This window comes from Ornithorhynchus anatinus, chromosome 3 (assembly GCF_004115215.2).
Source record: "Ornithorhynchus anatinus isolate Pmale09 chromosome 3, mOrnAna1.pri.v4, whole genome shotgun sequence".
Lineage (NCBI taxonomy): Eukaryota > Metazoa > Chordata > Mammalia > Monotremata > Ornithorhynchidae > Ornithorhynchus > Ornithorhynchus anatinus.
In genome coordinates, this window is record NC_041730.1 from 83,269,454 (window position 1) to 83,296,554 (window position 27,101).

Genomic DNA, 27,101 nt, shown 5'->3' on the forward strand with positions numbered 1-27,101 from the left:
AGACAGACAGCAAAACAAAACAAGTAGTCAGGGATCAATACCATCAAAATAGATAAATGGAATCATAGATATATACACATCATTAATAAAATAAAGTAATAAATAATATATGCAAATAGACACAAGTGCTGTGGGGAGGGGAAGGGGGTAGAGCAGAGGGAGGAAGTAGGGGCAATGGGAGGGTAGGAGGGGGAGAGGGCAAGGGAGGGCTCAGTCTGGGGAGGCCTCCTGGAGGAGGTGAGCTCTCAGTAGGGCTTTGAAGAGGGGAAGAGAGTTAGTTTGGCAGATGTGAGGAGGGAGGGCATTCCAGGTCAGTGGTAGGATGTGGGTCAGGGATCGAGGAATGAGGCACATTGAGGAGATTAGCGGCAGAGGAGTGTACATCCCCTTGATTCTATTTATTGCTATTGTTTTTGTCTGTCTCCCCAGATTAGACTGTAAGCCGGTCAATGGGCAGGGATTGTGTCTATCTGTTGCCAAATTGTCCATTCCAAGCACTTAGTACAGTCCTCTGCATATAGTAAGTGCAATAAATACTAATGAATGAAAGGAGTGTATGGAGTGGCCTGTATTTTGTTGTTATATTGAGCTCTCCCAAGAGCTTAGAACAGTACTTTGCACACAGTAAGTACTCAACAAGTATGATTGAATGAATGAGTTCCTGAATGTTTACTTCAGGGCTTGGCACAGAGTAAGCACTTACCAAATGCCGTTATCATTGTAAATTCACTACCAGCAGTATCGTCTTCAAATATGAAAGGCCACGATGCACACCTAAAGTTCTCTCTTTCTCAGATTGTCTTTAAATCGTGGCAGTTAATACTCCAGTGATATTTGGAAAACCACAAAGACATCTTTGTAACCTATTCAAAGGAACCCATTTCGGGAACTTTTTATGTTGCATTGTGGGCCCAAACGGTACCCAGTTCCAAAGGGAAATAAAATTGTAATGGCTCATGACAAGTGAAAGGCAGAATTCTTCATTTATTTTGGCTGGAGTGCAGATTGGAAAGGGAATCGGGGAATACTAGGTGATCGGAGGGATCCTGTGGGTAGCAGTAGCATCGCTAAGAAGACTGAGACAGTGAAGGCTAAAACACCAGCTGTGCTTCATGCATTTTGCACATGGACACAAAGCAGCAGGAAAATCTGTTGATTCCGAGAAAACATTTGGGTCCTCCATACCACTGAGGGTTTTTTTTGGTTTGTTTTATCTCAATATCACCATCGAATACACTGTCTTCCCCACCAAAAATGTGAGTTATTTGTTAAAAGGGTTTTTTTAAGTGATGGAAAATGTTCATTTGAGGGCTAAGTGGTTAGTACTGTGCTCTGCACAAATAAGCGTGCAATAAATACCATGGCTTAATTTTAAAAGTTTTGCTGCATTAAATTAAGTGGGGATGGCCTTAAATTGATGGGGTGGAGTGGAATCACACACTATTAAAGCTCTCTTTGGGGGTCTATAGACCCACTTTTAAACCTTGATTATGGTGGAAATAGAGCAGTACCCAGTCACTGCCTCCCCGCAGCTAGGAAATTCAGGCTCCAGAATGGCCACAGGGAGTTCAGACTGCCATGATCATCATTAACGAGAGGTGGATAGGGGAGGCCTTCCCCATCGCAGCCTAAGTGAAGGTGGATCCAGAGGATGAGCGAGGTAATGGTAATGACTATTTATCCCAAAGTCCTGGGCCCACTTACAATATTTTAAAAACTCCTCCATATGGGTCTGAACTCTAATTCAGGGCAGACCACAGTCCTCAGCTATCCCGTTTCCATTCTACTTTCTTTTCAGAATCTTGAAGTTGCCTTCTGTACTGGGATTTCTCTGTAACTGGCTGGATCTGTCTGTTTCCCTCTGGAGTTCAGCTTATCCCCACCCACCCAGGGGGTGACTGGAGATGAATGTAAGCTCTTTGACAGCAGGAATCACATCCTGATTTGCTTGTAACCATCCCAGTCCTTAGTTCAACCCGATTGGTTTGTTATCGACTTCAGCACTTAGCCTAGGGCCTGGCACATAGTAAGTGCTGAACAAATACCATCATTATTATGAGAAGCAGCATAGCTTAGTGGAAAGAGCACGGACTTGGAAGTCAGAGGTCATGGGTTCTAATCCCAGCTCCTCTACTTGTCTGTCGTGAGACCTTGGGCAAGCTACTTAACTTCTCTGGGCCTCAGTTAAGTCAGTTACTCAGTTAAGTAAAATAGGGATTAAGACTGTGAGCCCCATGTGGGATAACCTGATTACCTTGTATCTACTCCAACACTTAGAACAGTGCTTGGCACAAAGTAAATGTTTAACAAATGTCATAATAATTATAATAATTATTATCTACCCCAGGGCTTAGTGCAGCGCTTGGCACATAGTAAGCACTTAAATATCAAAATTATTATTATTATCATTATCCAAGTCTGGAGAACTAAATATAAGCTTGAGCATCATTTGCATTATCCTTTGTAATATTGCAGCAGAAATAGAACAAAGATAAATTAATTTCAGTGAGTCTGAAAATAGAAAGGCAGGTAAAAAGCTATGGGTGTGACTGAGGGACAGGTGAAAGTCTTGGAAAACTTGGAATTTTTCTGAATGGTCGATTTCATGAGCAGGAAGGAGAAAATGATTTTGGAAGAGAATTAAAAGCTTGGGCAGTGGGCAGAGATGGGTGAGGGGCTGACTGGGAGCTAGGAATCACTTTGATCGAAAGAGAGGGGCCACTTGATTTCCAAACCAATGCTTTCTCCAGGTTCCCATCTTCACCCTGACTTGAGCAGAGACAATATTTGGAAAGGCAAATTTCATGGGGGATGTTGTGATTTAATTGTTCAGCGGATTAGGCGGGCATCTTAAATGTCAACTGCTTTTCTCTCCTGCCTGGTATCATCCAATTGACATGGGGGTGGCTTTAATATAGGGGCCGAGGAGATTGGCATTTCTCATGATGCAAAGAGGCTCAGTTGGGATTTACTTCATGACATATGAGCTCCCATCAGTTAACCTGCCTCTCTCCAGGCCCCAGCACAGAGCCAGTTTGTGTATTTATTTTGCTGCCTGCTCCTGTTTGTTCAAGTTGGTTCCAAAAATCAGGGGAAGTATAGGAAGTAAATGGGAAGTAAAGTAAAATTCAGATTGAAGTCCTCATCTGAAAAATCTTATCAATCAATAGTATTTACTGAGTGCTTATTGTGAGCAGAACACTGTACTATGTGCTTGGGAGAGTACAATTTAGTAGGGTTGGTAGACATCATCTGTGCCCACAAGGAGCTTATTACCCCAGAAATGCTAGCCCATTTCTCCCCTCTGTCTTGATTAGTTTGTAAGAAATTTAAGTGTAAATTGCAGTCCTTACCCAATAGGGTAGGAGAGCTGTTTGTGGGTGACAAGGAAGGAATTAGGAATGGAGGAAGGGAGAGAGCTGAGCAGGTTTCTCTGAACTAAGGCAGGATACAGTATTGAGCTGGAAAGACAGCTGGAGGAGAGAGAGAAAGGGAGAAAAATATGGGGGGAGGGGGAGAAGAATGGAAAGATGGGGAATGGGTTAAGTTGGGAATGGAAAAGGGAGCTGGGGGATAAGGAAAGAAGAAAGAGGAGAATAGTGTGGGGAAGAAGAGGGAAAGGAAAGTAGAGGGGGAAATTTTCTCACCTCAAATTTGTTTTCACTCAGAAGTTGAAAACTGAGACTGTCTTGTGAGGTGTGGGATATTGGTGATTGCAGAAGGGGGAGAACAAGGGATAGGAAGGGAAAAGTTGGAGTCATTTCTATCCTGTCCCAGTCATGGGGCAAAGAGTCTCACAGTTTGGTGAGGAAAGGTACAGTCACAGACTAAGGGTGTTAATCCTTTTAGACTACCTGAATCTATGTCTGTCTCCTCTTCTAGACTGTAAGCTCGTTGTAGGCACAGAACAAAATATCGACCAAGTCTGTTTTATTGTATTCTCCCAAGCACTTAATACAGTGCTCTGCACACAGTAAGCACTTAGTAAGTACCACTGATTGATTGCTGTGCTTTATATTCGGGAAGCAGCAGGGTCTAATTGAGTATGGGCCTGGGGGTCAGGAGAACCTGGGTTCTAATTCCGCTCTGCCACTTGTCTGCTGTGTGACCTTGGGCAAGTTATAGATGAGGTAACTGAAGCACAGAGAAGCTAAATGACTTCAATAAATACTATTGAATGAATGAATCATCTGTAAAATGGAGATTAAGACTGTGAGCCTGTTGTGGGAAAGGGACTGTGTCCCCTCGGTTTTGCCTGTATCCACCCCAGTGTTTGGTACAGTGCCTGACACATAGTAAGCACTTAACAAATATTATTATTATTAATAGTAGTAGTACATGCTTGCAGCAACTAGTGGAAACAGCTCCATGATGCCCCTGGATGGGGATCAGTGCTACCCAAATATAATTGTGGTATTTGTTAAGCATTTACAATGTGCCAAGCACTGTAGTAAGTGCTAGATAGAACCAAGATAATCAGTCCAGACAGAGTCCCTGCCCGACATGGGGCTCACAGTCTGAGTAGGAGGGAAAACAAGAGTTGAATTTCCATTTCCACAAATGAGAAAACTCGGGCCCAGAGAAGTGAAAGTCACACAGCAGGCATGTGACAAAGCCAGAACTAGAACCCGGGCTCTCTTACTCTAAGGCTTGGGGTCTTTCAGTACTTATCATGCAAGAGGAGAGCTCATCACACAAGCTCTCCGTAATATTCAATAGTATTTATTGAGCGCTTACTATGTGCAGAGCACTGTACTAAGCACTTGGGATGAACAAGTCGGCAACAGATAGAGACAGTCCCTGCCGTTTGACGGGCTTACAGTCTAATCGGGGGAGACGGACAGACAAGAACAATGGCACTAAACAGCGTCAAGGGGAAGAACATCTCGTAAAAACAGTGGCAACTAAATAGAATCAAGGCGATGTATAACTCATTAACAAAATAAATAGGGTAACGAAAATATATACAGTTGAGCGGACGAGTACAGTGCTGTGGGGATGGGAAGGGAGAGGTGGAGGAGCAGAGGGAAAAGGGGAAAATGAGGCTTTAGCTGCGGAGAGGTAAAGGGGGGATGGCAGAGGGAGTAGAGGGGGAAGAGGAGCTCAGTCTGGGAACGCCTCTTGGAGGAGGTGATATTTAAGTAAGGTTTTGAAGAGGGAAAGAGAATCAGTTTGGCGGAGGTGAGGAGGGAGGGCGTTCCAGGACCGCGGGAGGACGTGACCCAGGGGTCGACGGCGGGATAGGCGAGACCGAGGGACGGCGAGGAGGTGGGCGGCAGAGGAGCGGAGCGTGCGGGGTGGGCGGTAGAAGGAGAGAAGGGAGGAGAGGTAGGAAGGGGCAAGGTGATGGAGAGCCTTGAAGCCTAGAGTGAGGAGTTTTTGTTTGGAGCGGAGGTCGATAGGCAACCACTGGAGTTGTTTAAGAAGGGGAGTGACATGCCCAGATCGTTTCTGCAGGAAGATGAGCCGGGCAGCGGAGTGAAGAATAGACCGGAGCGGGGCGAGAGAGGAGGAAGGGAGGTCAGAGAGAAGGCTGACACAGTAGTCTAGCCGGGATATAACGAGAGCCCGTAATAGTAAGGTAGCCGTTTGGGTGGAGAGGAAAGGGCGGATCTTGGCGATATTGTAGAGGTGAAACCGGCAGGTCTTGGTAACGGATAGGATGTGTGGGGTGAACGAGAGGGACGAGTCAAGGATGACACCGAGATTGCGGGCCTGCGGGACGGGAAGGATGGGTTCCTCAGGGACTCGGCAGTCTCTTCAGGCTCAGCCACATACTATCTTCACCCTGGAGCAAGAGAAGGTCACCAGGAGTAGGCAAATTCCAGAACCTACAGTGGTAACTTGATTCTATGCCAAACATATCTTTCTCGACTCTGTCCCAGTCAGGGAATGGGCCAGGGATTCCAGTTTTGGCTTGCTTTTCAGCATTGCTTAGGAAGCTCATTGTGGGCAGGAATGTCTGCTTGCTGTTATATTGTACTCTCCCAAGCCCTTAGTACAGTACTTTTCACACAAGTGCTCAGTAAATACTACTGAATGAATGAATGCATAGTGCATGGGTCTGGGAATCAGAAGGTCATGCGTTCTAATCCTGGCTTAATGCCACTTGTCTGCTGTGTGACCTTGGGCAAGTCACAACTTATCTGTGCCTCAGTTACCTCATCTTTAAAATGGGCATCAAAACTATGAGCCCCACATGGGACAGGGACTATGTCCAACCTGATTTACTTGTATCCACCATAGTGCTTAGTGCATAGTGCATAGTGCTTGCAGCAACTATAATAATAAGTATTAATAATAATCATGGTATTTGTTAAGCACTTACTATGCGCCAAGCACTATTCTAAATGCTGAGGTAGATACAGGATAATCAGGTTGTCCCACCTGGGGCTCACACTTTTAATCCCCATTTTACAGATGAGGTAACTGAAGCACAGAAAAGTTGAGTGACTTGCCCAAGGTCACGGAGCAGATGAGTGACAGAGGTGGGACTAAAACACACGTTCTCTGATTCCCAAGCCTGTGCTCTTTCTACTAAGCCACACTGCTTCTCTACTTAACAAATACCATAATTATTATTACCACCTTTCAAACCTGTTCAACCTGCCCCAACTGCTGAGAGGGAGGCAGGCTCTGAAGCCTTGGGTCAAGGGGTCAGCCCAGAAAATAAACATGTTCTATGAGGGTTTGAAATTTTCTTTATCTCCTGTAAGGGGCTGAGACCTTTAGGCAGGGGAAGTAGGGGTGGCTCTCATTCATTCGTTCAATTCCCTGGTATTTATTGAGCGCTTATGCGTGCAGAGCACTGTATTAAGCTCTTGGGAAGTACAATATAACAATAAACAGACACATTGCCTGCCCACCCTGAATTTACAGTCTAGAGTAAGGACCCAAATAAAAGGACAACGAATGTTGACTCACATGATTTAAGATACTGAGAGCTCTGTGCTGACCTTCAGAATATCCAGAATTAGAGGAGCAAGCTAAGCCACGATTAGAACGGGTGCTCTAGAAAAGTCCTGGAAAATGATAACCCCCAGAGTTCCCTGGTAGAATGAGGACCAGCACCTAGAGAAGCAGTGTGGCCTAATGGAAGGAGCATGGGCCTGGAAGTCAGTGGATCTGCATTCTTAACACAGCTTTGCCACCTGTTGGCTGTGTGACCTTGGGCAAATCATTTCATTTCCTCTGTGTCTCAGATACCTCATCTGTTAAAAGGGGATTAAATTCTCCTCCTTCTGACATAGACCATGAGCTCCATGTGAGACAGGAATGTGTCCAAACTATTTTGTAGCTATCCCAGTGCTTAGTACAGGGTCTCACACATAGGAAATGATTAGCAACTACCATAACAAAAAACTCACCTCTAATCAAAATGATGATGGGAGATTCAGCAACTGAGCTTTAAATCTACACACAAAAATTGATCGGTTGATTTACTGAGGCTCCTTACCTGAAATTCAGTCCAGATCCTCAGAGCCTACGAGTACTTTGACTTTAAGGATTTTGCCAAGAAAAAGAATGGAAAATAAGTCCTTTTGCCCCTGATCTATTTTCACTAAATGTATTGGTTCAACAAACTGATAAAATCTCACCCTTATGCTTCATGCCAAATCAGGAACAAAACTGGAAGGACTAAGCCGTTACAGGGCCCAAAGCAGGCAGAAAGTGAAGGAGAAGTTTGGAGCCTCAGCAATTAATTCTAAAAGCTTAGCTCTAATACAGACGTGGTGTAATTTCCAACCCTAGCAGGAAGGCAAACTCCAGATAGCAATGATGACTGCTGGGGAATGTTAGGCAATCAGACTCTTTTGCTTTCTGGGATATGTAGTTTTGTTTTGTTTTTCCATCCTTGCCTTTTCCTTGCCAAAATTCAACCATGTTTCCTGGCTGTTGGCCAGCAGCTGACTGTGACCCAATCATCAAACAGTGGGTTAGACTTGGGCTAAGTAAGCAGCTTACGTGCATGTATTTAGAAGAAAACATTTGGGGGTTGTTATACCGAACTATGGCATTATGGGGGCCATTTTCTGTTTATTGTTGTATTGTACTCTCCCAAGAGTTTAGTACAGTGCTTTGCACACAGTAAGCACTCAGTAAATATGATTGAATGAATTTTTTACCATAGCACATCCCATAGCCCCAGAAGAATTAAAAGGACTGGGCTGTAAGGGAGAATTATCTTTTCTCATAACCTTCTGACCTCTAGTCTTACATCTACCTTCTCTTCCTTCCCAGGAACCTCTACTTGCAGTCTGAAGCCACCTACTTATTTGTCAGCTTGTTTGATCTGCATCCACTGAGGGAGGAGGAAGAGGGGAGCATATTTTTTTTTTTACTTCATTTTGATTCTCCGCATGGCAGAAAGACTCATTTAAGAGTCTACTTCTGCAGGAATTTTCCTGTCAACCCCTCTCCCCCACTCCCAATAAACAATCCCACAACAATTTAAAAAAGCGGGGTGTAGGGGGGGAGATTGAGAGCCAGATTATTAATGAGTAATTAAATAGAGATTAAAGATCTATTAACCTGCAGTTCGTTCATGGAGCTGTAGCTGTCAGCTGGTGTGGGGGCTGGCTGTTTGGAAGGCGTCTGATGAATGCAGGCTCAGGGAAAGCTGTCACAATGATAAAACAAGCTGGGCTCCAGCTAATAGATTTATCTATTTCTACCTGGCAGATTATAATAGGATATAGAGTCGGCCTGCTGATCAGTGGATATCTGTAGCAAGCTCATCATCCAACGAATATCATTAAGAGAGGTTGGGAGCATTCTTTTGAACCACAGATTCAGGCAGGCTACACTGTGGGAGTGTGTGTGATCGCGGGGCAGGGGAGGCATGTTGTATTTCGTGTGTGTGTGTGTGAATTGTGGATTGACACTGTGGGAGTGTGTGTGGGGGGGGCATGTTGTATTTCATGTGTGTGTTTATGTGTTTGTGTGTGTGAACTGTGGTTTGAGTCAGAAAGGGCAGGTTGAGGATAGTTGCAGGCAAAACCATCAGCTCCTTGAACATCTCCCTTCCTCTAAGTCCAGTGTGGGCAGGAAACGTATCTACCAACTCTGTTATATTGTACTCTCCAGAGCGCTTAGTAGAGTGCTAGATAAATACCATTGATTGATTGATTCTCTGGGGCTTTTTAAAAAATCACGGCTTTACTACTGTTATCCCCTCAGTGAGAGTTCTCCTAGAGATCATGCTTTCCACCCTCAGAAGTCTACAACATTCACTGGGATCAGGGTGATTCTGTTTCACTCCCCAGTAGAGGGATATTTGGACAGGAAGCCGTATGTAAGCCCTTCTTTTTAAGCAACACGTAAGAGAGCGGATGGCAGTGCTAACAAGAGTTTGCCATACTTTCCCATTGCATCACACTGTTCCTTGCAGCTAGATTGAGAGGCCTTCACCTGCAGCAAGAGGCATGATAGGTTAGATATTAGGAAGAACTCTCTGAGTGCAAGGGATGAGAGGCCATGGAACAGGATTATCATCACTACTAGCATATACTCTGTGCCTGTTACATAAACAACACTGTAATGGACCCTGTGGTCACATATGACCACAAACAAAAGTGACCAATTGAATAATTAATGAATGAATAGATCCATAGAAGAGTGTTAAGACCATTCAAGGAGTAGCATGACCCTGGCAGGTGAGAATTCATCAGGGAATGCCTCCAGGAAGTGGTGGCATTTTAGGAGGCTTTAAAAGTGGAGAGGGGCATGGTATGGTGGGTATGACTGGGGAGGGAGTTTGTTTCTCACACATCTCCCCACTCAATCAAGCTTACAGTCTAGAGGAGAGATGGACACTATTATGAATAAATAAATAATTTATGATATATAATTTAAGGATATGTACACAAATGCTGTGATGTTTGGGGTGGGACAAATAACAAATGCCTAAAGGTCTCAGACCACTCCTCAAAAAAATTCAAATGCTGCTGCTTCTCTCTGCATCAGGCAGAAACTCTTGATTATTGGCTTTAAGGCACTCAGTTCTCTCTCCTCACTCTTCTCCCACAACAGAGCTTGCATACTACATTCCTCTCGTCATAACCAGCTCACTGTGCCTCATTTTGGTCTCTCTCCTTGCACTCTCTCTTCACTTTTGCCAGACCATTTACTCCACCTTCAAGGCCTTCTAAAATCACATCACTTTCCCCACTGCATTTCCCTCCCCTTACCACCTAACCAACTGTTGTTTCAGCAGTTGCTTGGGTGCTCACCCCCAACCTGGCCCAGGTAACATTTATGTACATATCTTTAAACTCTGCAGCTTCCACTACCTGTAATTTATTTTAATGTCTGTCTCCCCAGCTAGATTTCTAAGCTCCTTAAGGGCAGGAATCATGTATTGTGCTCTCTCAAGCTTAGTTCAGTGCTCTGCAAATAAGAAGTGTTCAATAAACTCTATTGATTGCAAATGGAATGGTTTGGCTTTCCACTCTTGCCTCTTGGTAATTTGGTCTTTCCCAAACCTCTGCTCAATGAGAGGATCCCCTCTCCCTTTCGCTGTCAACGAGGCTGGCCTATTTGCTGCAGTAATCTCCTAACAGTGCATTACCATGTCACATTATTTAAGATTGTGCTTCATTTTATGTTTAAATCATTTATTCTTCCCTCTCTCTTTGGGTATATCCTCTTTCAGTTCATTATACAGCAGCTTTATTGGTATATTGCTATCATCCATTTTCCTCAGTTGATCTATCAGAGCTCTTTATTGTTCATCTACTGAGAAGAAAGCACTGTATCAGGTGTTTGAGAGGGTATGGCAGAACAAGATAAAGATTCTATAATAATGGTACTTGTTAAGCACTTGTGCCAAGCACTGTTCTAAATGCTGAGGTAGATACAAATTTATCAGGTTGGACACAGTTCCTGTCCTACATGGGGCTCACCATCTTAATTCCCATTTTACAGATGAGGAAACTGAGGCCCAGAGAATTGAAGTGACTTGGCCAAGGTGGGGGACCTGAGATTAGAACCCATGACCTTCTGACTCCCAGGCCTGTGCTCTATCCACTAAGCCATGCTGCTTCTCTCCTAGATAGGTAGCAACATGGGTTCTATGCTATCAGGAGAGCTTATTCTCTAATAATGGAATCAAAAATTCAAAATTTATTTACAAGTTATTGGAGCAGGAGCAAGAATAGGGATACACTAGGAGGTGCGTCCTGGGGACTGAATAAATAGTTGAACATACGTACACAAGTACATAAGTAGAGAGGGTAAGAATAAAATACCCAAGTGTTAAGGGAGATTGCTTGATTTAATAGTAGTAATAATACTAGTAGGAACAGTAGTAGAGATATTTACTGAGCCCCCACTTGGGTTATTAATTTAATCATGAATTATTGAAAATGGAATTCCAGCAGGAGGAAGGATTTTAGGAAGGCGAATATGGGGATCGCTGGGGTTGGTTGGATTTGGACAGGAAGGGAGACTCGGGCTGGGAGAATAGTGTGAGCAGGGAGTCACAGTCAGGAGATTAGAGAGCTAGGTATTGTACATTCCAAGCGTTCTGCACATAGTAAGTGCTCAATAAATACTATTGAATGAATGAATGAAAAACTGAGTTTGGGAGTAGCAAAGCGTGTGAGCTGGGAAGCAGCAGCCTCAAAGAACTGTGTCTGACCTAACTGACTTGTACCTATCCCAGCGCTTGGAACAGGGTTTAATACTTAGTAAGCCCTAAACAAGTACTGTTTAACAAAAACACTGTCTAAGATAGGGAGAACTCCTTACCCATCCTCCCCAGCTCTACTGGGAGCACTGCCTCCCGACTGGTGAGCTGACTGTGTTCCTGCCATTTGATGTTGAGTTTGGTCTTAAGGCGATGCTGGAGAAACTACTCAAGATACTGCATGTTTCTTCTACCAGACAAAGGAGGAGCTAATACCTGAATCTCTTCTGGCAAAAGCAATTCCTCAAATACCCAAGGCTACTCGTTTAACTGCTTCCCAATTTGTCTATTCAGAAGTCTTTCATCAACCTTATAATCACCCACAGGGATGACTGATGATTTATCTTATGCATAGGACCATTTCCAATGACTGAGGAACAGACTAACAGACAAGCTAAGACCCAGCCTTGCCCTCAAGGAACTAACAAGCTAGAAGGACCCTATGGCCTTTTTTGTTGTTGTTGTTAAGCAATTATTACATGTCAGGCACTGTTCTAAACATCTGAGTAAAGTATAATCAGGCTAGACACAGTCCCTGTCCCACACAGTCTAAATCGGAGGGAGGAGGATTTAATCCCCATTTTAGTTTTGAGGAAACTGAGGCACTGATAATTTAAGTCACTTGCCCAAGGTCACACAGCAGGTACTTGGTGGAACTGGGATTAGAACTCAAGTCCTCTGACTCCCAGGCCTGTGCTTTTTGGGTTAGGCCTTGCTGCTTCTCGTTCATTTATAGAAAAGTCAAGATCTCTTGACTCTTCTTGAAGTAAATAGAAAAATAATGTCATGGCCCACCGATCCTCTATCTACAAAAGGAATTTGATCACTTTCCAGCTAGGTGGGTCAGAGGGCATACTGAGAACTGTGGTCCAGTAGCTGCCGTGCTGTTGTTTGACTCATAACTTCATAAAGCCATTTTCAAAAAGCATTGCATGACACTAATATTCCCTCTAATTGAGCTTAGCTCAGATTCTGCAGTGAAAAGACTCCCTCATTCCAAATCACTGAACACTAACTTTGGAAGTCTTACTTTATCTGGTTTCACGAAATCCAGGTTTAGGGTAGCATAGGGTTGGGGAGGGAAAGGAGAGAAATTACTGCTGGGTATATATTTTCTTCTCTCTTTCCAAGTCACTAATGCCAGTGACTAATACTCTGCTGTACACCGTTCTTTGTTTATCTCCCTAACATGTAATTATAAATCACAAATGTAAATTGCCAGGTTTCTCTTCCGATAAACGTAATGAAGTCGTGATTAATATTCCTTAGAGTAGAAGCAGGGTAAGGATGGGGATCATTTGAAATATCAGTGAGGGTGTCAGTCAATTAAGGAACGTGACACAGTTAAGGAAAACGTTGATTTAGCAAGGCTGGGAAACCAAACCTCCACTTATCATTATTGGGTCTAGAAAAAACAACTCAGAATTCGGCTTAGAGTTGTCTCCCCTCTCTGTTGAGGCTCTGGGGCTTTCATTCTTTTATCCACAAATAACTTGTCTCCTCTTACTCTATCGAAGAAAGGAAACTCCTTCAATCAATCAAGTCAATCGAGGGTATTTATTGAAAGCTTACTAGGTGCAGAGCACTGTATTAAGAGCTTGGGAAAGTACAATACAACAGAATTAGTGGACACATTTGGGCAGGGATTGTGCCTACTTACTGTACTGTACCCTCCCAAGGGTTTAGCACAGTGTTCTGCACAAAGTAAGTGCTCAGTGAATACCATGGATTGATTGGAGAGACACAAATTTGGGAGCTCAGCATGGGGAAGGGGAAAGAGCCTATGAGGGCAGAGTCACAGAGCAGAAAAAGAAGACCTAAAGAGAGAGAGCCAGGGAGAAACAAAGACAGAAATAGGGATGGGGGAGGCATAGACAGAAAAAAGGGTTCAGACACAAAGAGGAAGAAAAGGAGAGATTGAGAGAAGGAGACTAGAGGAGCTGTGGCAGATTCATGCATACAAATTTATACCACTGCACACGTGTGCGCGCACACACACACACACACACATGCTTACACGCAGACCTACACACATGTACAGGTGCTGCTACCTCGGCTGTTGGGGTCTCTCTCTCTCTCTCTCTCTCCCCACCTCAGCCAGAAATACCTTAATGATAATGACGGTATTTGTTAAGCACTTACTTTGTGTCAAGTTGCACTGTTCTAAACACTGGGGTAGATACAAGGTGACACAGTCCCTGTCCCACATGGAGCTCACAGCCATTTTACAGATGAGGTAACTGAGGCACAGACAAGTGAAGTGACTTGTCCACGGTCATACAGCAGATAAATGGCAGAGCTGGGATTAGAACCCAGCTCCTCCTGCCTCTCAGGTCCGTGCTCCATCCACCAGGCCATGCTGCTTTCTAATGTACCATTCTTCCCCTAGAGGTTTTTAGAAGGCCAACCAGGGTGCTAAAAAACATGGGTGGTGGTTTGTGTATGCCCTAAAGCAGGCTTTGGCTAACATTCCCAACAACTTCTGGCAGATGCGAACCTCATCTCATTCCTGCAACAGGTGCCCGAGGGCCATTACCTGTGTAATGAAAAGTCCTTTCATGTCTGACTCACTAACTCTGGACCAGCCTGTGGGTAGTCACCCAAATGAATTCGTGCTTCCGATGGCAACCCTTAATGGATTCATTTTGCTGCCCCAGGCTGGCTCCCACTTGTGGGTCCCAATATTTCATTCTCAGTGTGGGGAATGATGCAGCCGGTTTCTTAAGGGGTAGTGTTTTCCCAGTAATTTCTAAAGGGGATGCAGCATTGCTTAGTGGAAAGAGTGCAGGGCTGGGAGTCAGGAGATAATGATGATGATGATGGTATTTGTTAAGCACTTACTATGTGCCAAGTACTGTTCTAAGTGCTGTGGGTGGGGGGAAGACAAGGTAATCAAGATGACCCACCTGAGGCTCACAGTCTTAATCCCCATTTTACAGATGAGGGAACTGAGGCACAGAGAAGTTAAGTGACTTGCCCAAAGCCACACAGTTGATTAGTGGTGGAGCCAGGATTAGAACCCACAACCTCTAACTCCCAAGCCATTGCTCTTTCCACCTAACCATGCTGCTTCTCTATGGTATTTAAGTGCCTACTATGTCCCTAGCACTGTTCTAAGCACTATGATAGATACAAGCTTATCAGCTTATCAGGTGAGCCACATGGGGCTCACAGTCTTAATCCCCATTTTACAGATGAGGTAACTGAGAAACAGAGAAGTTAAGTGACTAGCCTAACATCATGCATCTGACAAGTGTCAGGGTGGGGTTAGAACCCACGACCTCTGACTCCCAAGACTGTGGTCCTTCCACTAAGCCATGGTGCTTCTCCCTAACCCATGGGAGATCTGGGTTCTAGTCCCACGGCCCCCACTTCACTGCTGTGTGACTTTGGGCAAGTCATTCAATTCTTTGTGCTTTAATTTCCTCATCTATAAATGGTTATCCAATGCCCTTTGAGCCCCGGTGGGACAGGGACTTTGATCTAACAAACACCATGGTGATTATTATCATTATTAATAGGGCTAATAAGCAATGGAAAAACAGGCGAGGAAAGATGGTGGTTCCAAATGGAGTCAGGGATTTTAGCGAGGTACTTTGTCCTACAAACCCCAGAAAACTGAAGTCAACCCAGTCCAATGGCCGTGGGCAGTAGACTAGTACACTAGCCCTCAAAGCAATCTAGGTAGTATTGGGAAAGAGAGTATGTAGTCCAGCAGAGATGTCAATAGTGAAGGAAACAGCAACCGGGAAATCAGAGACAGTGGTCCTCAGTCCCCAGGTGCTGTAGGTAGAAACAGTCACTGGGGTCCTACCCATAACCAGCTCATTCACCTGTCTGCTGTATGACATTGGGCAAGTCACTTCATTCTCTGTGCCTAAGTTACCTCATCTGAAAAATGGGGATTGAGACTGTGAGCCCCACATGGAACAGGAACTGTGTCCAACCCGATACTGAGAAGCAGAGTGGCTCAGTGGAAAGAGCCCGGGCTTGGGAGTCAGAGTTCATGGGTTCGAATCCCAGCTCTGCCACTTGTCAGCTGTGTGACTGTGGGCGAGTCACTTAACTTCTCTGTGCCTCAGTTCCTTCATCTGTAAAATGGGGATTAACAGTGAGCCTCATGTGGGACAACCTGATTACCCTGTATCTACCCCAGTGCTTAGAACAGTGCTCTGCACATAGTAAGCGCTTAACAAATACCAACATTATTATTTGTATCCACTCCAGTGCTTAGTACAGTGCCTATCACATAGTAAGTGCTTAACAAATACTATTATTATTATTATCGTAACCCAGACAGGCAGACCCAGCCCAAGGCACAGGGAGGAGAAGGGAAAGGGGAAGTACATAATTTGTGAATAGATCCAAGAATCTTCAAGAAGAATTGGAAAGACCTTGTGTCAGGCAGGGACTGTTGGCTTCCATTTATTTATCCTCTTTGTCCCTTGGGCTCTGCTTGGAGGCTCTTGGGTTAGATTCTTCCCAGCTGGTCTATAAGCTGGGGAAGCAGCGTGGCTCAGTGGAAAGAGCCTGGGCTTCGGAGTCAGAGGTCATGGGCTCGACTCCTGCCTCTGCCACTTGTCAGCTATGTGACTGTGAGCAAGTCACAACTTCTCTGTGCCTCAGTTACCTCATCTGTAAAATGGGGATTAACTGTGAGTCTCACGTGGGACAACCTGATTACCCGGTATCTACCCCAGCGCTTAGAACAATGCTCTGCACATAATAAGAGCTTTAATAAATACCAACATTATTATAAGCTATTTATAGGCAGAGATCTTTTATTCATTAATTCAATTATATTTATTTACTGTGTGCAGAGCACTGTACTAAGCACTTTGGAGAGTACATTACAACAGTAAACAGACACATTCCCTGCCTGCAATGAGCTTACAGTCTATGAAGGGGAGGCAGACATCAATAAAAATAAATAAAATGAAATTGCAGATATGTACATAAGTGCTGTGGGGGGAGACAGGAAGTGTAAAGGGAGCAAGTCGGGGAGATGCAGAAGGGAGTGGGAGATGAGAAAAAGTGGGGCTTAGTCTGGGAAGACCTCTTGGAAGAGTTGTACCTTCAATTAGGCTTTGAAGTGGGGAAGAGTAATCCTCTGTCGGATATGAGGAAGTCGGATGTTCCAGGACAGAGGCGGGATGTGGTCTAAGGGTCAGCATTGAGACAGGCAAGATCAAGGTCCAGTGAGAAGGTTAGCATTAAAGGAGAGAAGTGTGCAGTATGGGATGTAGAAGGAGAGAAGTGAGGTGAGGTAGGAGGGGGAAAGATGGAGTGCTTTAAAGTCAATGGTGAGGAGTTTTTGTTTGATGTGGAGGTGGATTCATTCATTCAATCGTGTTTATTGAGCACTTAGTGTGTGCAGAGCACTGTACTAAGTGCTTGGAAAGTACAATTAAGTGGATGGACAACCATTGGAGGTTTTTGAGGAGTGGGGTGATATGCCCTGAACGTTTTGTAGGAAAATGATCCAGGCAGCAGAGTGAAGTATGGACTGGAGTTGGGAGAGCCAGGAGGCTGGGAGTAATCCAGGGGGAGGGTCTACTAACTCATATTGTGCTCCCCCAAGCACTTAATACAGTGCTCTGCACACATTAGGAGCTCAATAAATACTATTGATTGATAAATATGGGGTGAGTGGAGCCAACCGCAAATCTGCTCGGAGGCAGGGAACTGAATTTGATGATCTACAGTGAGGTTCTGATGATACCATCTTGCTATAAGGCATAAACTTTGATATTTCTCACTTCATACTGACAAAATTACATGAAGCCCATTGTTTCCAGGGAAGCCACGTCAGGGCTTTTCTCTAGAGCTAGAGAGTAGCAGCCAAAGAGGTTAGGAGTTGGCCAGGGGATGGAACCCCCAAGTCCTATTTTAGAGCTCTTTGCTTGTTAGCTAGTCTGGATTGAACAGAAGCCAGGGTCACTGGGCATGACAGGAAGTGTTATCATGCAAAATCCAGGAAAAGATTGGAGTTCCCCAAATCTGATGATCAAAATGCAAAGTATCCCAGGTAAAGTCATGAAAAGATTGAGGACTTAGCTGTTAGCTTGTGTCCTGAGCCTTTTTTATGATAAAAAGCAGCCATGTGCAGAGTTTAAGCTTGTCTGGCTTCTTTCAAACTCTCCAAACTTTATCTTCTTTTCCAATCCAGCTAAATCTCATTCCCGTTCCTCTCCCTCTCCCCGGAGGGTGAGCTGGTGGGAACTGTGACATCCAAAACTGATGAGGAAATCTGACAAAAGGGGGAAGTTCCTGAAAATGTAAGCATGGGTAAAAAAAATAATCAGAGGTGTATTTCTCTTTCTGTCCCACGCAGAAAAGAGGGAGGCACACATTTCCCAGGCTTGCTTGGCAGGAAACTTGCTCCAATAGAAGTTCTTCACCCTGGGAGATAGAACCTTAGATAAGGTTTTCAGAAACATTTTATTACAGTTTAAAAGCAAGGATAATTAGAAGGTATTAGAGTTTAAAATAGCCCATTGCCCTTAGAACTCTGAAGGCAGATTTCAGGGAGCCGTCTAGACCTGGGGAGTACTATACTAGCTGATGGATGGTGCAGAGGAATTCACCCTGGGAAGGTGCTAGGATTGGTTCTTAGTATATGTTACCAATCACTGTGAGCTCACTGGACAACCCAGTTTCATGGTTTTCTATTGTTAGTGGTAGAGAAATGAAACTGGAAAAGTAATAAGGCAATTTGGTAATAGCCTAAGCATAGCCGAAAGTACTATATGAGCACTTTCCTGGAAAGGGGATGAGGCAAGGGAGAGGGGAAAGTCCTCTGAAGTTTGGAATCCAGGCTCAGACTGACTGAAGAACTAGCCTTGTCAGAGTGGGAAAAGAAGTAGACTCAGGGACTCCAGCCTGAAGATGGACAAGACGGAATTGTTGCCCAGCAACAATGGGAAATAAATTGCCCCCTAACTCAAGGGGTTGCTGGCTTCTTAGACTCCTCCCCTACAATTCAGTCAAGGTTCACCTAAATGAAAAATGGCTTTTGTATCACTTCGGAAATTAAAGGCATCCTGGAGTCCCTATCATCAGTTATCATAACGTGTACCAGCCACAAGATTAGGGTTTCCCAACTGGTGGGCCACAAAATCTTCCATGTACATCCAGGATGGAAAGCCCAGTTGGCTATGCAGGTAGGTCTGGATGGTAAGCTCACTGTGGGCAGGGAACTTGTCAATTTATTGTTATATTGTACTCTCCCAAGCACTTAATACAGTGCTCTCCATTCAGTAAGCACTCAATAAATACGATTGAGTAAATCAATATGAATAAATGAATAAAGTCTCCTGGAACATTTCTAATGGCCAGAATCAATAAAAAAGAGCACAGCATCTTTTGGACAAGCGTTCAGCCAGACATTAAATTTCACAGAAATATTCATAGCTGAATGCATGATTAATACTTCCCAACATTATAGATTTTCTATCAGTTAGTGAGATGTCATACAGATAGCACCCCATAGAAAGGCAGAGAAAAGCCAAGGTCAATATTTTTAACTAGGAGGAGGATGGATTAGTTCATAGTAAGCACTCAATAAGTATCATTGATTGATTGATTGATTGATTGTCATTGTTATCATCAATGTCATCATCATCATCTTTGTCATTTTCACTATTTCTTGGATATCCAATGGGTGTAGAGCACTGAACTAGGCATACAGCAGGTCATTCACCAAAAGAAAAAGAAGAATCCTTTACAACCTACTTTAACGTCTTAAAATCTTCTTTTTGTTTTTTTTTCTGTTTAGGTGGGGGAAAATATAGGAAGAAAGCAGCTCAAATAGAAGAGCAGAGAAGGGAAAAGCAAGATTTCTTTTGCAAGGTCATTCAATCCTGACTGGTATGCAATAGTTTCCAGGAGCTACCTGACAAGTGGGGTTTAAATGCTAAAGTGAAGACTCAGCAATAGGAGAGAATCAAAAATTTCATTCGAATATAATGTGTTTTCTGTTGTGCATTAATAACCCCTTCCTATAGATGTTTTTCCCATCTGTCTGACTTAATTTTTAAGAACATAAACAATCCATGTTTACTTCAGTCTAAAAATATTTTGCTTGATAATTTAGTGAGTGGGAAGGTCTGAATGAGGAGGCTTCATGAGTCAGGAAGAAAGCAAACAAAGGGAATGGGATTATTCTGAGGAAATGAAGATGAATTATGACAGGTTTTACACACAGCAAAATCTAACACAGCTTGGGAAGTGATGAGCCATTGTTTAAAGTTTTTCAGGTGTCCTTAGTACGAATGCAGTTCTAATAAAGACAACTCTTTTTTGTTTCATGCTTTGTGGTCAGCTGGTGAATTCCTGGGAGCAAGCGCCGTTCATCCCATGAGATATAGAACCGTTCCATTAACATTTGCTGGTGCATCTTCCCTGGAATATCTGCCCCTCAATCACTTTTTCATCCAATCCCTTTATAAATCATTGTTCACAGTAAGTGGCTCTTTCCTTCCTGAATATTTCCTGGGGTCCTCTTCTCTCCTTTCCTTCCCACACGGGTTTTCTTTCTCTTTTAAATGTCCCCTAGAGTCATCCTTCTGATCTCTGCCCACCTGCATCTCACGAGCACCTTCGGCACCCAAAGTTCCAACCCTCCGAGATCTCCCACCTACCATAGTGATGGAGCATTAGACCATTGGCCAATTTGGTGAGGGATTATGGCAAATTATGGCAATGGAGGAGCCAAATTTGTATTCGGAATGTGGGTGTGCATGAGTGCAGAGCTCCTTGGAGGACAGAGTAGGATGGGTCTTGAGAGTAGCAGGAAGATTCGATGTGGGGAATTACCAGTTCCATTCAGAAGCTATCAGGTCAGGATGAAGACGTGAGTTTTAGTGAGGATAGGAGTCCCGCTGTATAAGAAACAGAGCCTTTGCCCCACCCCAGGAAGTTGGGATGGTGGAGAGGGACAACAGCCCCAAGTGCCCCCATAGAATCAGCACCTGTACTGGAACGCTCAAGATCTACTTCGCATGATTGGTACCTGCTGATGGGTACTTCCACTTGCTCCAATGGGAACATCAGTAGTTTCAGTACAGAAAGAGTATAATTGGCTGTGAAAAATGAGTCTCAGGGAATTCTGAAGCTCTCCAGGACCTGTTGCCAAGGTCCAGCTGGCAAGTCATGGTACATGAACTCCCTTGGGCTACTGTTTTCTCCTCTGTGAAATGGGGGAACCAAGTAGTTCCGTTGAACATCTGATAAATGTTGCAGACCTGTCTCTGTGACTATCAGACTTAGACAGGGTGGAGAAAGGAAGCAATAAAATGGCCCTAAAGCAGTAAAAAACATCATGGACCTGGGAATCAGAGGAACTGGGGACTAATCCGGCCTCTACCACTTGCCTGCTGTGTGACCTTGGGCAAGTTACTTATCCTCTCTGTGCCTCAATTTCCTCTTCTGTAAAATGGGGTTTTAATGCCTCTTCTCCATCCCCCTTACACTGTGAGCCCCATAAAGGACAGGAACTATGTCAAGTCTGATTGCATTGTATTTGTCCCAGCCCACAGTAGAGTGTTTGGCTCATAGAAAGTACTTTAAAATACCACCATTATTATTATTATCATCCAATGTGCACTGATCATTATCCTCGACTTATTCCTCTCATTCAACCCACATATTTAATTCATCACCAAATCCTGTCGGTTCTACCTTCACAACATCTCTAAAATCCACCCTTTCCTCTCCATCCTAATAGCTACCACATTAATCTAAGCACTTATCCTGCCCCACCTTGACTATTGCGTGTATCTCCTCGCTGACTGCCCTTTCTCCTGTTCCTCCTCACTCCAGTCAATCAATCAATGGTATTTATTGAGCATTTACTGTGTGCAGAACAATGTACTATGCAGTTGGGAGAGCTCAATGCAGTAGAGTTGGTAGACATGTTCCCTGCCCACAAGGAGCTTAGCTTACAGTCCAGAGGGGGAGAATCCTTACTTCTATTCCCTGGGTCATTTTCTAAAAAAATTCAATCTATGTCTTCTTACTCCTCAAGAACCTCCGGTGGTTGCCCAGCCACCTCTGCATCAAAGAGAAACTCTTTACCATCAGATTTAAAGCACTCCATCAGCTCACCTCCTCCTACTTTACCTCACTGATTTCCTACTACAGCCCAGTCCATACATTTAACTCCTTTAACCCCAACCTACTCATTGCATCTTGATCTCATCTACCTTGAGCCTGACCCTCTGTCCACATCCTCTCTCAGTCCTGCAGCCCCTTCCCCCTTCACATCCGGCAGATCACTACTCTCCTCACCCTCAAAGCTTATATAAATCTCACCTCATCCATGAGTCTGTCCCTAAGTCCTCATTTCCCTTACTCTTTTTCTTTTCTTCATAATAATAATGATGGCATTTGTTAAGCGCTTACTGTGTGCAAAACACTGTTCTAAGCGCTGGATACAAAGTGATCAGGTGGTCCCACATGGGGCTCACATTCTTCATCCCCATTTTACAGATGAGATAACTGAGGCACAGAGAAGTTAAGTGACTTGCCCAAAGTCACATAGCTGACAAACATCTGAGCGGGATTTGAACCCATGATCTCTGACTCCCAAGCCCAGGCTCTTTCCACTGAGCCATGCTGCTTCTCTTCATCATCTACGCATTTGGATCTCTGTACTTTAAGCACTTGATATTCACCCCACCTTCAGTCTCATCGCCCTTACGTACATACCTGTAATTTATTTTAAAACATCCATCTCCCCTCTAGATTGTACATTTCTTGTGGGAAGGGAACCTGTCTACCAACTCTTGTATTGTACCTTCCCAAGCACTTAGTTCAGTGCTTTGCACACAGTAAATGCTCAAAAGTGATCACTTATTGATTGATTGATAGATGATCATTCCCTTCTGACTTCTCAGTGGCCAATGTTAACCTTGTGACACTTTAGACCCATGAAAAAAAGAGAGAAAACAACTCAGCTGAGGTGACGAAGACATTTTCAGCATCAGTATTTATTTTGTACCTTCTACATTCAGAGTAACCTAATATGGCCTAAGGGAAGCAGTGTGGCCTAGTAGAAAGAGAATAGGCCTAGAAGTCAGTGAACCTGAGTTCTAACTCTGACTCCTCCACTTCCCTGCTTTGGTCAAATCACTTTATTTATCTGTACCTCAGCTTTCTTTTCTGTAAAATGAGGATAAACTACCTATCCTCATTCGATCGTATTTATTGAGCGCTTACCATGTGAGGAGCCCGCCTTTAGACTGTGATTCCCATGTGGGACCGTAATTGTGTCCAACCTGATTGTTTTGTCTCAACCTGAGTGCTTAATAGAGTGCTTGGTCCTTGCTATGAGCATAATAAATAACCCAATTATTATTTTTTTGGTCTACTGTTCTGGGAATCAGAAGTCCTGGGGTTTAGTCCCAATTCTACCTGTAAACAGGATAACAAAGCCAAAGTCTGCAAATGCAAATTCCCTATGTGCTATATCTCAGGTACTTTGTTCTGTGCTCTGCACAAGGTAAGTGCTCAATAAACACCATCGATTGATTGCTTGATTGAGTTATCTCTGCCTGCCTATAAACTTCTTGCATACCATATACCAGTAAAAGCTGACTAGCTGAGAGAACCAAGTATGAGTAGATTGTGAAAATCAACAGCACTGTAGTCATTTCCTCTGCAGAAGTATTTGGTCCTGAAATATCTGGACCTGAAACATCCCTTCTCCTCATGGGAGATTGCATCCACATCTCCTCCAAGAAGTCCTCCTCGATTAAACCCTCTTTTCTCTGGCTCGCTCTCCTTTCTCCATCATCCATGCACTTGGCTCTGTGACCTTTGGGCATTTGATATTTGGCCCAACCCCATCTCCTCACCACTTATTACATATTGATAAATTATATATGATAAATTATTTATTTATAGTAATATCTGTCTCCCGCTCCAGACCATAAACCAGTTATGGGCAGGGAATATGTCTGCTCATTCTGTTGTGCTCTCCCAAGCACTCAAAAACTACCATTGATTGATTGATTGATTAGTCACTGTACACAGAGCACTCTAATAGGTGCCTGCTCTATTCACGTGCTGTACTAAACAGTAATGAAAATACAGTAAGAAGCTGGGGCATGGATCTTACCCTCAGGGCACTTACAAATCCTGTTTAGTTATGTCTTACCTTAGCTTCTTCAAAAGGGCATTCTTCATTGAGAAGCAGATTCTAAGTAAGAAGCAGCATGGCATAATGGATAGAGCATGGGCCTGGGAGTCAGAAGGTCATGGATACTAATCCCGGCTCTGCCACTTGTCTGCTGTGTGACCTTGTCAAGTCACTTAACTTCTCTATGCCTCGGTTACCTCATCTGTAAAATGGGGATTGAGACTGTAAGCCCACGTGGGACAAGGGCCTATGTCCAACCCAGTTACCTTGTAACCACCCCAGCACTTACTACGGTGCCTGGCACATAGTAATCGTTTAACAAATACCATAATACTTCTACTGATTATTATTATTATTATTATTGTTATTATTAAAAGGGGTGTTGCAGAGGCCTTTCCTTAACTCCCAAGTCAAATGAAGGTTGACATCCAACAATAAAATCAATGGACAGGCTTTTTCCCAGAGATCTCCCCTCACTCCCTGAGGATCAATTCAATACAACCAAGAGTTCCATCAAGATCAGTGCCACTGACCCAGAGATAGAGCCGATGTTGCAGCTAACGAAGCGATGATAGAAACGATAACACGGGCTGGCAATACCGTTCTACCAACCCATTCATTTCCAGGGGCCTTGGTGAAGGGATGAGAAGACAGTCCAGAGGAAAGCCCAATACGATTAAACGGAAGACTGAATGGGACCTTGGAGGACAGGCGGAAAGATTTGGGATTAGCATGCCTGGATGAGAGGTGACTTTAATGACCATCGTCAAGGAATGGGACAGTTAGACTTTGAAGGATGACAACCAGCTATCCACCATCTCCTCAGAGACCAGAACAAGAGGAGATGGATTTTTTTGCATCAGGAGAGATTGGATGTGGGAAAAAAAGAATCCAAAAGACACTTCAGGTAAGGCTTTGTCTTTCTGTGCCCTGCAGGCTCCCACAAGAAGCTATGGGATCATCTTCCTAGTTCATAGTTGGGACAGGAAGGGAAAACCTAACCTGCTTAGGAGATCTCAGAGCAGTCTAACCTGCAGGCAGGAGAAGGTGAAATCCTGCAGGAGAAAAGCCTGCAAAAAGGGCTAAGGGTCAAGATTAGGGGACTGAGGAATTTAGAAAGTTTTTTTTTTTATTAGAGTCATCATTATTTAGTAATGAAGGCCTTATAAAATATGCCAGAGTTCTCAATCTTAGATGATTGTTATTATTATTATCATTATTTTTTGTTATTATTGGTAATAATAATAATTATGATAGTGGTATTTGTTAAGTGCTTACAGCATGGTGTAGCGGATAGAACAGAGGCCTGAGAGTCAGAAAGACTTGGGTTCTAATTCTGGCTCATCCACTTGTCTGCTGTGTGACCCTGGGCAAATCATTTGAGAAATCACTTGAGAAGCAGTGTGGCTTAGTGGAAAGAGCACGGGCTAGGGAGTCAGAGGTTGTGCTAGGGAGTCAGAAGTCGTGGGTTCTACTCCTGGCTCCGCCACTTGTCTGATGTGTGACCTTGGGCAAGTCACTTCACTTCTCTGTGCCTCAGTGACTTCATCTGGAAAATGGAGATGAAGACTGTGAACTCCACGTGGGACAATCTGATTACCTTGTATTTCCCCCAGCTCTTAGAACAGTGCTTGGCACATAGTCAGTCCTTAACAAATACCATTATTATTGCTAATTAACTTTTCTATGGCTCAGTAAACCCATCTGTAAAATGGGGATAAACACTGGGAGCACCATGTGGGACAGGGACTATGTCCAACCGGATTTGCTTGTATTCACCCCAGCTCTTAGTATAGTGCCTGGCACATATTAAGAGCTTAACAAATACCACAATCATTATTATTATTATTATTACTATTTATCAAGCAGTGTACTGAGGGCTGGAATCAGATTAGACACAATCCTTGTCCCAGGTGGAGCTCATAGTCCAAGAAGCAGGGAGAACAAATATTAAATCTCCCCTTTAAAGGCGAAGTAACTGAGACACAGAAAAGTTCAATGACAAGGTCACACAGTAGGCAAATGTAGAGCTGAAATAAGAACACAGGTCTTCTGTATCCCAGCCTGTGCTCTTTCCACTAGGACACACTATCTATGATGAATCCGATACAACCTTAATATTTCCAGAACTCAGTTGCTACTGGTGGTTTCCAAGTATACTTCATGGCAATGGGGAAAACAGTCTATCTGACACAGTAAACTGTTTTGTCTTGTCTTATGCCATTGAGTAGTCTCTGACCCATAGTGACTCCATGGACACATCTATCCCAAAACGCCCCACCTCCATCTGCAATCATTCTAGTAGTATATCCAGGGAGTTTAGTATCAGCATTTTTTCCCCCTATTTTTCCCTCCTTTCCAGTAGCCCTCTATGGTTAGCTTCTCACCTCCTTATATTTCCCCACCCTAATCACTCCTGCCTTCTACAGCTCATTGTGGGCAGGGAATGCTTGTTGTTGTATTGTAAGCACTCTCCCAAGCGTTTAGTACACTGCTCTGCATACGGTAGGTGCTCAATAAATATGATGGAATGAATGAATACATTGCCTATGCATTTGAATCCGTGTCCCTTAAGTAGCTTGATACTCACCCCATCCACACTTGAATCCGTGTCCCTTAAGTAGCTTGATACTCACCCCATCCCCACAGCACTTATGTAGATAATTTGCTCTCTGACATTTCCCCTTCCTGTAATTTATTTTATTGTCTGTCTTCCTTCTAGACTGTAAATTCCCTGTAAGCAAGGAACACTTCTGCCAACTCTATTGTGTTCTCCCAAATGCTTAATAAAGTGCTCTGAACACACTAAGTGCTCAGTAAATACCATTGATTCAATGACCTATTGATGAGATGCTCTTTCATTGACTCTCTGTCTTCTTCCTGTTTTCTCCTTTTCCACCTATCTCACTGTTTCCAGGGCTTCCGCTATTCATCTCTTCCTCCAGCAGTTGCTCAGGTAAATTCCAGTTCCGGTGGATAGCCTGGGGATACATGAGTTTCCTAGAAATCAGTGGGGAAGAAGTTCAAGTGGGAAGCACCATGGCCTAGTCCGTAGAGCACAGGCCTGGAAATCAGAAAGACCTGGGTTCTAATCTCAAATTGCTTCTGAACTGCAACCCTATTGAGGGCAGAAATTGTTTCTCTTTATTGCTTTATTGTACTTTCCAAGTAATTACTACAGTGCACTGCACACATTAAGTGCTCAATAAATACGATTGAATGAATGAATGAACTGACAACTGTCTAGTGTGTGACCTCGGACAAGTCACT

General features: G+C 43.8%; 1 long non-coding RNA gene across 1 annotated transcript in view; it reads left to right on the top strand.

Annotated features, from left to right (window-relative positions):
• The window catches only part of LOC120638255, an 85,524-nt gene extending 65,381 nt beyond the window's left edge, over nucleotides 1-20,143 (top strand). Inside the window, exons 2-3 of the long non-coding RNA XR_005659821.1 lie at nucleotides 19,467-19,558; nucleotides 20,013-20,143. This is a non-coding gene — a long non-coding RNA (uncharacterized LOC120638255). The remainder of the gene's footprint in view (nucleotides 1-19,466; nucleotides 19,559-20,012) is intronic.
• Nucleotides 20,144-27,101: the final 6,958 nt, after the last annotated feature.